Source organism: Scomber scombrus, chromosome 11 (genome assembly GCF_963691925.1).
Source record: "Scomber scombrus chromosome 11, fScoSco1.1, whole genome shotgun sequence".
NCBI classification, from domain to species: Eukaryota; Metazoa; Chordata; class Actinopteri; order Scombriformes; family Scombridae; genus Scomber; species Scomber scombrus.
The window spans coordinates 14,167,681-14,181,511 of record NC_084980.1 but is presented as its reverse complement, the minus strand read 5'-3'; the positions used below and the strand labels follow the sequence as shown (position 1 = coordinate 14,181,511).

General features: G+C 41.9%; 1 protein-coding gene across 1 annotated transcript in view; it reads left to right on the top strand.

Moving 5' to 3' along the window:
* The window catches only part of LOC133990176 (ephrin type-B receptor 1-B), a 166,763-nt gene that overhangs the window by 56,182 nt on the left and 96,750 nt on the right, over positions 1-13,831 (top strand). The gene's annotated exons all lie outside the window — the stretch shown is intronic.

Genomic DNA, 13,831 nt, shown 5'->3' with positions numbered 1-13,831 from the left:
CACATACAGATCTGCAACCAGACAGACAAATAGGCAGGAAGGCAGGCAGGATGGAAGTATAGACTTAAGTAGTGCCCAATGTAGCTTCTATTATGGGTATTATTTTCTCTCTGTCCCAGCTCATAATGACTTAATGACATAATGGGTCCACGTAAGCCCCAGAACACAGTACCTAAGTCCCTGTAAATGGGAGCTGGGGGGGGGGGGGACATAATGATACTGTAATGATACATTTATGCAGGGAAGTGGAGGATGAAACCGGGGAGGAGGAGCTAACAGGATGGAAACGCTCAGAGCTTTTCAGATTTTAAAGGAACTATTTTCAACTTTCATGTAGGTTCATGCACATAAAAGGAGTGGAAATGGAAGAAAGTGCCAAGTCATCAGAATAGGAACAGTGGTCTTTTTTTGTTGTTGGAAGAATCACATTATAAGACATATGATTGCCCTATTACACTAATGGTCTTAAAGAGAATTTTAGGACCTTGTTCTCAGTGCTGTAATTCAATAATTGTAAATTAAATGTATGAAAGGCTACAGTCCAACATTGATAGCATGAATCTTGCAGGAGCTATCCAGGACAGACAAAGACTGTTTCTCGCATTTTCTGGTTCTTTGGGTCTTTATGAGGCATTTTACACACGTGTAAAGGGAGCATTTATTGCTCTTGAACAGAGCTTTGGCTCTGTTTCAACATCGGAGAGTGTGGCAGCCCAAAGGAGTACTAACTGAAACAACTTGAAACCTGGAATAAACTAGTGTGAACATTATATGGTATGTGTCCGTGTGGGTGTTTGTGTGTGCACAGTCATCTCAACAGGATCTCATAGCTGGTATCGTGTTGTCAACTTGTATTGCTAGTATAAATAATGTTATCCTTGAAACATTACTTTAATATTCTCAGCTAGCAAAATAATCAATATGTCATGTGTCACAAACCGGGCCAGTTAGTAGCAAAAAGGGAGTCCACACATGAAATAACGATTCAAAATTAATTTATTAGTCAATCATTTTAGAGGGGCAGGCCGTCACACATGCAAGTTTTTTACCACAACAAATATAATTTTCTAGAATCACCAGTGAAGGTATGTCTTTTAGCATCCAGCACAATTGTTATGTTGTGGAAAAAATAATTTATATTTTATACATACATATGAGACTTATGTTCAGACTTATCACCAGTTGAAAGCATTATCTTCTGGGGAGTCTGAGTTTGTCCTTAGGATAAGGCATGTTGGTCTTACAATTGATGCTGTTCACCTGAATGCTATGAAACACAATGCTTTTTTATTTTAATTACCCAATTGAGTCCTCAATTGAGTCAACACATAACTGACAAGGTTTCATCACATTTACATTATATATAATGGAATAAGCAAGATCTTTTCTCTCTAAAAAAGAGGAAGTATTCAGTAAGATCTACTAAGTAGAGACATCTACAATTCTTTTTCCATTGAGGCCTCTTCAGTTGTGCAAGCCTCCAGGCACACAGAGCCTCTTGTCTGTGTTGAGCATAGTTTTTAAGCTACTCCTGTTGTAAAGGTTCACACAGGGAAAGACTGTAGGGAGAATACACTCATACTGCTCACTGGTAGAACTTAACCTGCTATGCTGCTGCCTTGACCTTGCTGGTAGATTGTTCATTCCCTCACACTGTCACTCATGCACGTATACGCACACTAAGTTCAGCAGGTTTTTAATGGATCTCTGTTGCGTTAGAGTCTAAGCATGCATCAAGACTGAAACCAGCCCTGAATTAAAACAATGCAGGGGGCTGTGTTGGTGGAGGTGTGTTGCTTCAGGTATCGATGAGAAATAAAATACAATCCAGGAAGACCTGTTTCAGTAACAGATCTATATATTTAAAGTCTTATAAGACGCCAAAATGCAGCACAAGGGTTTATAATACCTAGAGACAGTGAAAAGTTAACATATCAGCTACAATTTTAACTTTCATTGTGATGATTGCAAGCTAAACAACAGAATGTTACTGCATGTTATGAAGTAGTCTGCCAGAACTGTGTGTTTGCACTTTTTTCATTGGCCAACACAGTATCTGGCCAGATTTTTTACTGGAGCCCTCTGTTTTGGCACCCTGCTATGCCGCAGGGCTGGTCTCCTTCAAATGAAAGAGGGGGCTACAGTTTTTCACACAGTGCTAATGTTGGTCTGAAGATATAATTATGTCAAACCTTGACAGATAATTTTCTGTCATCTTACAATTGAACCATATGGTCGACTTGGAAACCAATAATTCAGTCAATAATTACATAAATTTGACAAATGTATTCCAAGAGTGGATTCCATGAGTCTATATTTCATGTAATGAGCATAATTTGTACGTCAGCTACAAGTCATAGTTGAAGGTGAAACCTAAAAAAATCAATCTTGTAACCATGACTGTAGCCTACAGGGGGTGTGAACACTATTGTTAATATGACACAGAGTTTACAGTGTACTTGGACATGTACAACTATACAGTGATCTTAATAATGATGTATATTTGTGGGTATAGCCAGTGGTTAAGTGGTCGATTCTCTCTGTGGACCTGATAACTGCCTTCCTAACACAAATGCAAGAAGAGAAAAGGTGAACACACACCATATTGTCTGATACATTTCATTAATTTTCTTTGGTTTCTTCTCCTTCAGGAATTCATAAAAAAGTGTATATGTGTGCCCGGATGTGTATTTTTGTTTGTCTGACCTGAAGGGTTAATTTTGAAGGATTGCAGAAGCAGTGTCATTAGTTCCAGTGGTGTAAACACAAGGACATATCAGGGTCGGCCATATGAATGTATAATAGAGAGGCAGTATGTGGTTGAACACTATGTTTGCATCTACCGGAGAGAATGAGAGCTCAGAAGGCAAACAGATGTGTACAGCAAACAATATTTCAACATTCCTCGATAAAGTGCATTTGTGCTCCAGCTGTATTGTTTCATTTCTTTTGGATATATTCCTTCTTTCCCTCTATAGTCCATCTGTTTCTGTCTCAACTTCATCCTTAAGAGTCTTGCTCTCCTTTTCTCTCTCTTGTTCTCTCCATCTTCCTCCCATGCACACATTTACTCTATGATAAATAAAATATGGAGTCCCAGAAAGGCAAATGCCCCTTGACCTTTTCAAACAGCAATGTGACAGAGCAGACACAAAAGACAATGACACACACACACACACACTAGCCTCATACCTTGCACTTAAAAGTAATGTGATTATTGTCAGTTTTCAGCAGTGATCTGGTTTCTTGAACATCATCTAAACCTTGTTTTCTTCATCAGGTTAAGTGATTAAACTAGTTAACACAACCATATTTCTGCCAGAAAAAATATAGCGTTTACATGGCTAATTCTTGGCCATACACTCAAACTGGTTTCTAAATGTTTTAACATTTAACAATGTTTAAGTATTTGTATTGAAGCTGCGCAGATTCCCTACATAATATGTACATTAATAGGTAATGCCAGTGCTGGTTGAAGACATGGTAAGGGACAGGGACTAAATCAGATTACTAATCAATTGAATGTAAACATGAGTTATCCCATTCTGATTTCCTGCTTCATCTATCACAGTAATCTGTATGCATGATGTAAACACTATCTTGTTGCAAAGAATTTAAGGAAGGTGACACGTTGCCAAGTGTTGCATTACAAACATTTTGAAAGAGGAAATCATTGTAAGTCATTAAATGGTTTGTTAAATTGTTTCTATGAAGTTTTCCATAATTTTAACTCTAAAATGTTTTAAATTCTACATAAACCCCCTTTCTCCTCAACTGTCATTGGTCAGTCTTTTTTTTTTTTCCCAATTTCTTTATTGAGTTTTTGCAGACAGTACAGAACAATACATCAGTTACACGTTGTGTTAGAGCGTCTGCATTAGAGTGAAGTACAAAAAAAGAACAAGACAAAAAGAGAACCCCAACATGAATCCCACTATCCCTCCCAACAACCCATGTCAGATGTAATCACAGTAAACGACTCAATTATTACACAAATAAATTTAGTACAGATAAGACAAAAAAAAAAAAAAGGGGTAAAGTATCAAATGTATCAAAGAAGAAATATCAAATGTAAGTATATATACAAATATAAATAAATATCAAAGGAGAATAGAAGAAAATAAATAAATAAAAATAAAAAAATAAAAAAAGGGGGGGGGGTACTCTCTCTTTCCAACGGTTAAGAAGCGTCCTCGGCATCATCAGGAGTAACATTAAGACTGTTACTAATATAATCCAGCAATGGGTCCCAAGTTTTATGGAATGCTGTCAGAGATCCCTTCTGTGAAAACCTTAACTTCTCTAACTTTAGACATTGTAAAATCTCCCGTATCCAACTGTTATGAGTCGGTGGGGAAACATGCTTCCATTTAAGTAGAATGGCACGCCTGGCTAGCAAGGTGGTAAAGGCCATGACACGCTGTGTAGAAACAGGGAGATTTTTAGGCAGAGGAAGACCAAAAAGAGCAGTCAGGGGATTTGGTTCTAAATTTGTGTTGAGAGCCTGTTTGAGAGTTTGGAATATATTGGACCAAAAGTTGGTCAACCTCGGGCACGACCAGAACATGTGCACATGGTCGGCTGGGGACTGTTTACAGCGGTTACAGGCATCACTGTGACTTGGATATATCTTTGCCAATTTAGCGTTAGTGAAATGGGCTCTGTGAAGCACCTTCCACTGTAATAGACCGTGCCTGGCGCAAATCGACGAAGAATGGATTAGTTTTAAAATGTCTCTCCACTGGACATCAGTAATGTCTACCCCCAAATCCTTTTCCCATACGTTTTTAGGCGATATAGTGGGGGCTGGGCTCAGAAGTGCAATCTTATTATAAATGACAGATATCAGTCGCTTTTGTTGCAGGTCGAGAGACAGCAGTTGGTCTATTTCAGCTTCAGGGGGGCGGTTTGGGAAATGTGGGAACTGCTTTTGGATAAAGTGTCTCATTTGAAGATACCGAAAAAAATGGCTATTAGGCAGGTTGTATCTATCTGACATAGATGCAAAAGACGTGAAAACACCTTCTTCATACAGGTCCTTAAGTGTTCTGAGGCCCTTATCCGACCATATGCGGAATGTAGGGTCAGAGCGGGAAGGGAGAAATGCATAATTATTCAAAACCGGGGAAAGAATTGAAGCCCTATGGAAACCGTGCTGCTTTCTGAACTGGATCCAAATTTTAATTGTATTGGTGACGACCGGATTAGGTGAGACATTATGGGCACTTATGGGGAGCTGTGAACATATCGTAGAATGTAGAGAGCAAGAAGAAGATGAGATCTCAGTGTGAGCCCAGGGTGGACAGGTGTCTGCACCTTCACCATGGAGCCAATATATAAGTTTATTAATGTTGCAGGCCCAAAAATAGTGGCGAAAATTTGGCAATGCTAACCCACCTTCAGGTTTGGGAAGTTGAAGAATGTTTTTCTTAATACGGGCTGGTTTATTATGCCAAATAAAAGTATTAAATTGTTGGTCGAGATTAACAAAAAAGGATTTATTAAGACAAATTGGAATGTGTTGAAAAAGATACAAAAATTTCGGAAGAACTACCATCTTAATGAGATTAACTCGGCCTGCAAGAGACAGGGGGAGGGCAGCCCATCTGGACAAGTCCGACTTGCATTTATCTAATAAGGGCTGAAAATTCTTCTGAAAGAGTTCCCTGAAGGAGCTGGTAATAAACACCCCCAGATACTTGAATCCCTCTTCAGCTATTTTGAAAGGAAATACGGATTGTGGGAGAGATCTCGCCAAATTATTAACAAAAAATAGCTCGCTTTTCTGAATGTTTAATTTATACCCTGATAGGTGCCCAAACTGATCCAGAGTTGACAAAATTGGGGGGAGGGAGGATGTGGGGTTTGAAATAAATAAGAGAAGGTCATCAGCATATAAAGAGAGTTTGTGAACTAGACCGAAACGAGAAATGCCTTCAAACTCATTCTGGTTTCTAAGCCAGATGGCTAGTGGCTCGATGGCTATATTGAACAACAAGGGTGAAAGCGGGCATCCCTGCCGGGTCCCACGTTTGAGAGGGAAGTATGCTGAATGGACGCCGTTAGTATTTACAGAAGCCGAGGGGATGGCATACAGAAGTTTAACCCAAGAAATAAAATTAGAATCAAAGCCAAATTTCTCTAAAATAGAAAATAGAAATCCCCACTCCACCCGGTCAAAAGCTTTCTCTGCATCAAGCGCCACTACAATTTCAGGAGTGTTTGACGCGGGTGAGTATATAATGTTCAATAGCCTTCTGGTGTTAAAGAATGGATGTCTCCCCAATGTGAAGCCTGTCTGGTCTAAGGAGATTATTGATGACATCACACTTTGGAGGCGGAGGGCGAGAACCTTAGCCAGAATCTTATAATCTATGTTTAAAAGTGAGACAGGTCTATAGCTACCACAGGAGGTAGGATCTCTATCTTTCTTCAGAAGCAGTGAAATAGATGCCTCATACAGGGTCGCTGGCAGTCTGCCTTCAGTAAAGGAATCATTGAACATTCTCACCAGGATGGGGGCTAGTAACATCGAGTACGCCTTAAAGAACTCGACTGTAAAACCGTCGGGACCGGGAGATTTCCTGTTTTGCATAGAATTGATTGCTTCGTGCACCTCCAACAAAGAGATGGGTCTGCCCAATTCTCTGGCGATATTTACTTCAATTTGAGGATATGTTAACCGGTCTAAAGGATTGGGGGTCGCTGCAGTAATTGGGTTGCATTCAGAAGTATACAGTGTGGTATAGAAATCAGAAAAACACTTATTGATAACTGCTGGATCAGAAGCGAGGCTACCATCAGGTTGCTTAATTTGAGAAATCAATCTAGAAGCGCTAGCTGTGCCAAAAATCTTCCAGCCTTATCTCCCTGCTCAAAAAAGTTTTGTTTCGATTGTCGCAGCTGTCTCTCCACTACGCGTGTCATTAACAGGTCATGTTCCGAATGCAGCAGTAACCGTTTCTTATAGAGGGTGGGGGATGGGGAGGTGGAGTAGGTTCCATCAAGCTTTAAAAGTTCCTCTGCAATTTCCACCAGCCTAGCCTGCTCAGCCCTTCTCATTTGGGAAATATAAGATATCACCTGTCCACGAATAGTAGCTTTAAGCGCTTCCCACAGAATGTTACTGCTGACATCAGGGGTGTCATTAAACTCTATGTAAGAACGAATTTGAGTCGCAACAAAATCTTTGAATGTATTATCTGACAACAAGTGCGAGCTGAACCTCCATCGTGAGCGTGGAGTTGTATCTCGTGGAAAACTAATGTCAACTGTGGTGGGAGCATGGTCGGAGATGGTTATTGGGTGATACTCACATGCATTCACGGCGTCTAGGAGATTATTATCAAGCAGGAAGAAATCTATTCGGGAGAACGTGTGGTGTACATGGGAAAAAAAAGAAAAAGCTCTACCATGGGGGTTTTTAAACCTCCAAGGATCAGAGATTCCCAACTGCGATACATACGTTTTTACTACATTCGCTGATTTGGATAGTGTGGTTTGTGTAGGGGAAGATCTGTCGAGAGTCACATCCTGCACGAGATTAAAGTCCCCACCCATAATAATGCGGTGACTATCAGCGTTTGGAATTTTTGCAAAGAGCCTCGTAAAAAATTGGTCATCGTCCCAGGTTGGCGCATAAACTGAAACTAAGACCACAGGTATATTCTGAAGCGTGCCCGAAACTATGACATAGCGGCCGTCAGTGTCTAAAATTACATTTGTTGGCTCGAACAAGACCCTTTTATGAATAATAATGGCTGCCCCTCTAACTTTATCTGTAAATTTTGAATGGAATAAGTGGCTCATCCACGCCCTCTTAATACGTGGGGTGTCAGATGTTTTGAGATGTGTCTCTTGCAAAAATATCACGTCCCCTTTAAAGTGTTGTAACTGTGTCAGGATCTTACCAATTTTAATCGCATTGTTCATGCCCTTAGTATTCCAGGAAATCAGACGAACTCCGTTATCTGTCTTCACAGCATTAGCCATAGAGCCGACAGTAACAAGTTAGATTGACACTGCATGACCTGTATTCTGTACTGTAATGAAGGGAGAGAGAATGGGGAGGCGTTGAAAAGGAGAGAAAAAAAAAGGAGAGAGAAAAAAAAAAAAAAAAAAAAAAAAAAAAAAGGGGGGGGGGAACAAAAAATAAAGAAAAAACAGTGATAACATTTGTGACCACCTGAGGGCTACACCCACAATAAGGAACAACATCTGAGCTCTCCAGCTCACAGCTAACAACTAAACTAAGCTTCCGGGGTCTCCTTCCCTTGCATTAACAATAATTGACCCCACATAAGTCACAGAGAAAAACATTAATAAACATATCAAGTGCTATGTTCCAGACAAGGTATATAAACTTTTTTTTTTTTTTTTTTTTGCGGAGAAATGAGCCAAAGTATAAAATATTACTGCATAGGACTTGCACATCTATGGCTCCATACAACGTTTAAAAACTCTAGAACATCCTGTGAGAATAATAATAACATCCAGGACCAGGAGGTAGAGCTTGTTAAACTTTGCAAACACATGTGTAAATTAAAAAAAAAAAAAAACTTGGCACGAGAACGGGTTGAAGATAATCTAAATTCTTAAAGTAGCCTGGTGTAAACGAGAAGAAAGAAACGTGAAAAAGAGGAAAAATATTAGCGAATATCGGATCTCAAATCAATGTGCAGGTAATGTAATAAAATGTCCAGCCGGTGATTATTGTTTAAACCTCTGCACAGTCAAAACACCAGCAGTCCGTCGGGACCGTGGTCTGTAACTACTAATGATGCAGTCTGAGAATTAACTCCAGGCCCGTCCGGGGCTGGTGAAGACAGTTATATAGTTGGCATCATATTAACTCACGGTTATCCAGTAAGCATAACAGTGGTTCATCATGGTGGGCTTACTGTAGTCGCTCATCGTCGTCAGGTCTCCTCCGTGCGGATGGATGTTATGAAGCCTCTAGCCTCGGAGACCGAAGAAAACCTCTTCCTCTCCCCATCTTTCATCACGATGACAAGCCTGGCAGGGAATAGCAATGCAGGTTTGAAGCCCATGTTGTAGAGCTCCGACATCACCTCCCTGTACTTCTGGCGTTGTTCCACAACCTCCGGCGCGTAGTCCTCGTAAATGGAGATGGGGGAGCCTCTGTACTGCAGCTTGCCTCTCCTGGTTCGGGCTTCACGTATGATCCTCTCCTTCACCTGGTACCTGTGCAGCCTGATAATGACGGGCCGTGCTCTCTGCCCCGGCTTCGGTTTCTCGGATAGCGTACGATGAGCTCGGTCACATTCCGGCGGTGAGTCCAGGACGCCTTCGCCAAAAACTTCCATGAGCAGGTCTGCAAAGAAGGCGGTGGGTCGCGGTCCCTCCACTGACTCAGGTACGCCGACCACTCTGATATTGTTCCGCCGGCTCCGGGACTCCAGGTCGCTGACTTTAGCTAACAGCTTAGCATTGCTCTCCGTCAGCATAGCACAGGATGCCTCCACTGTCAACAGGCGCTCGTCTTGTAGAGTAGCATTTACCTCGAGAGAGACTATCTTCTGAGCGTGGTCAGACACTGTGGTGTGGACGTGGTCCAGCTTTGTTTCGAGTGTTGAAATGGAGGCTTTGAAATCAGCGGAGAGGGCTTGGCGGTGTTCTTCCAAAAGGTTAGCAATGGCTGCCATGCTAAACTCATCACTTGCCTCGTGTGCGGGACTGACCTTAGCACCCTGCTCTTTTACGTTGTGTCTGGTCGCGTACGTCGACATATTTCGGGGATATGTCCGTCAAAAGAGATGAATATTACCCTTTGTTGTGACTTTCGGGGTCTTGAAACGTTAAATTGACAATAGTTGCGGGAGCGAGACTCGACACGCGTCTACTCCATCGCAGCCAAACCGGAAGTCCCATTGGTCAGTCTTTGACAAATGATCTCTGTTTCTGAGTAACTTTGTAAATGTGCACATTTTCAATTCAGATGCATGGGATAAAAGAGAGTACTCTTAAAGAAAAAAGCAAGTGATCCAGGCAAAAAAATAAAAAAGATATTGGCACTCTGAAAAAGGTGCTAAGTGGACATGCACATTGAGGAAATCTTTTAGAGAGAAGAAATAAGTATCTTTATCTCAATTTTTCTGAATCATTCTCAAATGATTTAAATAAAAGGGTAATCAGTTAAAAATTGGTTTCCGTTGGGCAGATGGGATTAAGGTGGAGTGTGGAGCGGAAGGCGACGAGGGTGAGAGATGAAAGGTGAGAGGTGAGGGGAAGATAAATGTGACGCAGGTGGAGGGGGAGTAGGGGTAACAGGATCAGGAAAGAGGGACAAGGGAGGGATTATGAGAAACTGGAGCAAGAGAGGGTAAGAAATCTATTGTGTTGTGAACAGGACCAAAAAAAAAGCACAAAAAACAGCCCTTCAACATACAGCTGGGTGTGCGTGTAGAGCAGAACACTCACTAGCTCATGTGACTCTGGGGGAGAGTCTTGGGGCAGGGGTGTTGGGGCGTTACGGGGTCAGTGGGGTGGCGGTGGCTGCAGTGACAGAGGCTGTGGGTGCTGTCAAGCATGGAGAAACAGGGCAGGTTGGTGTGGTTGTAAAGGCTTCGGGGAGAGAGGGATAAAGAGGGGGCCAAGTGAGCAGTAAGAGGGGTGTGGGGGGATAAATGCTGATGGACAGGAAAAGACATAGGGGAGTGAGAGTCCAAAGATAAAAAGGATATTTTGGAGAAAAAGCCATCTGTGCTGAGGTTGTAGCAGGTGCAGAAGAACGGGTGGGGAAAGAATAGATCTCACCCTGACATGTTTGTTTGTATTTACACTCACTTGTGTTTCCACATGTGGGCTTGTGTGTGCTCAGGCATAAATTCAAGTGCCTGTGTGTGCTTTTGCATATCTGCACCTGCGAATGTGAGTGTGTGCAAGTGCAGGTGCCCTTACAGGAGAGGTGTATTTGGATGTGCCCGGCCTAGTTCCCTGCTGTGTCCTGTGTTTCACTGAAGCTCTTGTGGGCCTCAACTGGACAGGTGTCAGTATATACCCAGCAATTCTGAAGGAGCACATATAGATCCATAACGGCCATCTCACCATCTGCTGACCAGGCTCAATACACCTCAATTATTCATAAACTGACAGACAGACAGGCTGTGGCTCAGTGGGCATAAGGGAACAAGGGAGGGAAAAGTAAAGTGAAGAAAGTGAAAAGGAGGAAAAAAGAAGGGGAAAGGGGTTGATTAAATGTAGATAATAAGTCAGAGAAAGATAGAGAGGAAAAAAGATGGAGGGTGAGTGGGAGGGAATGAGACAGAGCGACAGAGGGATGGGGGTGAACTCTGAACCTAGAGAGCCAGTGCTGAAATGGAATGAGAGGAGAAAACGACAGTGAGTCATGATGGCTGTGCTTCAGCGGTCAGGTGAGAAGAATGGCTTCATTACATGCATGCAGACACACACACATGAAAACTGATGAAAACCACGCACAAAATGCATACATTTTCACATTCACACATCTAACTCCTTATAAATTCTTCAGGAATGAGTTACAGTTAAAAATGAATTGAATGTATGTGCACGCTCATTCAAATATATACACACAAACGCACACCAGACGTTGTCATACCATCATTTTGCCTCCATGGTTATTGAGTGTGTGTAGCCAGACAGATGAATTTGCTCGGAGCTCAGACACAGACATCTACACTCAGCATGAAGACTAGAATGGTAAGATGACAAATCACTTAGAATACAACATATCCATGGCTGTGTGTGTGTCTGTGTGTGTGTGTGTGTGCGCGCGCGTTTATGTTTGTGCGTGTGTTTATGTTTGTGTGTCTGTTTGGATGCCTGTGTTAGTTTATTGTCTTTAGAACCACTCCTGTATTATGTTTTAGTTCTAAACGTTCGTTTTAAAAGGAAGGAGTTCATTTAAATTCCAAAACTTGCACAGATACATGCCCACAGTGTAGTTATAATGTAAATATGTGTGAAACACAATCAGGATGTAGTTACAGGATAAATTAGGCTGGTTTCACATTGTGTGCCACATCTTTCTTCATTTTTTTTTTTTACCTTTCCCCCATTTTCTACAACAGCCCCCCCCCCCCCCCCCCCCCCCCCCCCCCCCCCCCGAAATGAAATAACATGTGGCTACCTCAATTATTGATTTCCTTCCTGTGAATTTCTGCTCTATGTTCCGCATGTACGAATTCTCTTGGATGTATTAGAAACCAAGGACATTTTTCTTTAGTCAAAGAATAAATAAAAGAACAAAGTGATAGAACTAGGGCAAAAAAAAGAAGAAATGAGTCTATCTTTAATTTCATATGAATTTGGAGGAATGCGAAGGAGTGGCTGGAGGCTCGTTCTTGTGTGTATGGGAATGTGTAGTACCAACAATACATGCTATTTCAGCAGTCCTAACATACCTGGCAGAAATAGCAGTAAATCTTCCCATTCTTTACCTCCATTCTTTTACCCACACTGTTTCTGTACCTTTTTTTCTACCTTTCTTTTCTCAGAGCCCTGACTCACTTTTTCCTCTATCTTCACCTAACCAACCACCCCACCTCCCCCCTCTGTGTCTTTGTCTCTGCAGGATAGGGTTGTCAGGTGTCATGCTTTGTAGGATTTTTATGCACGCACATTCACACATACACACAGACAAGCAGGGGCCCCTTTGCAACGAAAAGCTCTGATACCCTGCCATCCTCCGGTCCCCTGCTGACACGCTCTTTGTCATCTGTCCCTAAATGGTCTCGCCTTGGGCCATAAGGGGCCTGTAGGGTGACAGCTTTCACTCTTTTTCTCTCCCCTTGCATTTCTCTTACTCCCTTTACCTCTTGACATCACATTCCAATTCTGTTTATCATTTTTGTACCTTCCATCTACTCTCAATTATTGAAGCTCTTACTGTTTACATTCTGCCCACTCCTTCTGTGGATTATTCTGTGGAGTCTCTTTGCTCTTCTTCTTCCACTTTTTGAGCATTTTCTTTTCTTTACTTTAACAGACCTTGTAGTGCATCAGGCCCAGGGTCCATCCCCAATTTAAATATAAATACACAGTGACAGTGAATCATTTAGTCTTCCTCCTTACCATCCTCCACAATAGATCATATTTCAACACAACACGTGGCTTGAGCCTTTGGTTGCAGCCACTGACCTGTGCCCTGCTGCTGGCCCGAGGTCTGGAAGAGTTGCCCCCAAAACTGCTTGTGTCTTCCCCTCTCAGTCTACCACTGGCTGCAACAACTGGCCCCTATATCACATCACGGCCTGGCAATTCCTGGCCTCACTGCCCCAGGCAAAATAATTCAAGCACCAAGGTATCCCTGATCAGATCTGCCACTATCACTGCCGCAATCTCCTTCTCTGTCTCGCTCTTCAACACTGAATCTTGGAAGTTCCATGGTAAGGGACATCAGAGCCAAAGGTGCCCACAAGTACTGCTCTCCTGGAAGCCATGTTATGGATGTATGTTATGTCCTGGAATATCATCTGGACTGCTCCAGCCTGGTCATTTATGCAGGATCAAATGATGTTATCCAACATCCTCATTATTCAAAAACATTTATTTTGTTCACTGTTATACGGATGATATGCAGATTTACCTCCCCCTAGCGCCTCATAACTACAACAAACTAATAACCTCAACAAGTGGTCAATGACTTCAAGAAATCAAATCCTGGATAGTTGCAAATTTTCTCCAGCTCAATGAGAATAGAACTCAAAAAGCTTTTTCTCAAAAAGTTATTTAATTTAGACCACATCATTTGATGTTGATCCCCATTGTTTCTTCTCATCTTGGTCCATTGCCAATTCTGTTTGTTTCAGAATTGAAGTTTTACAAACAA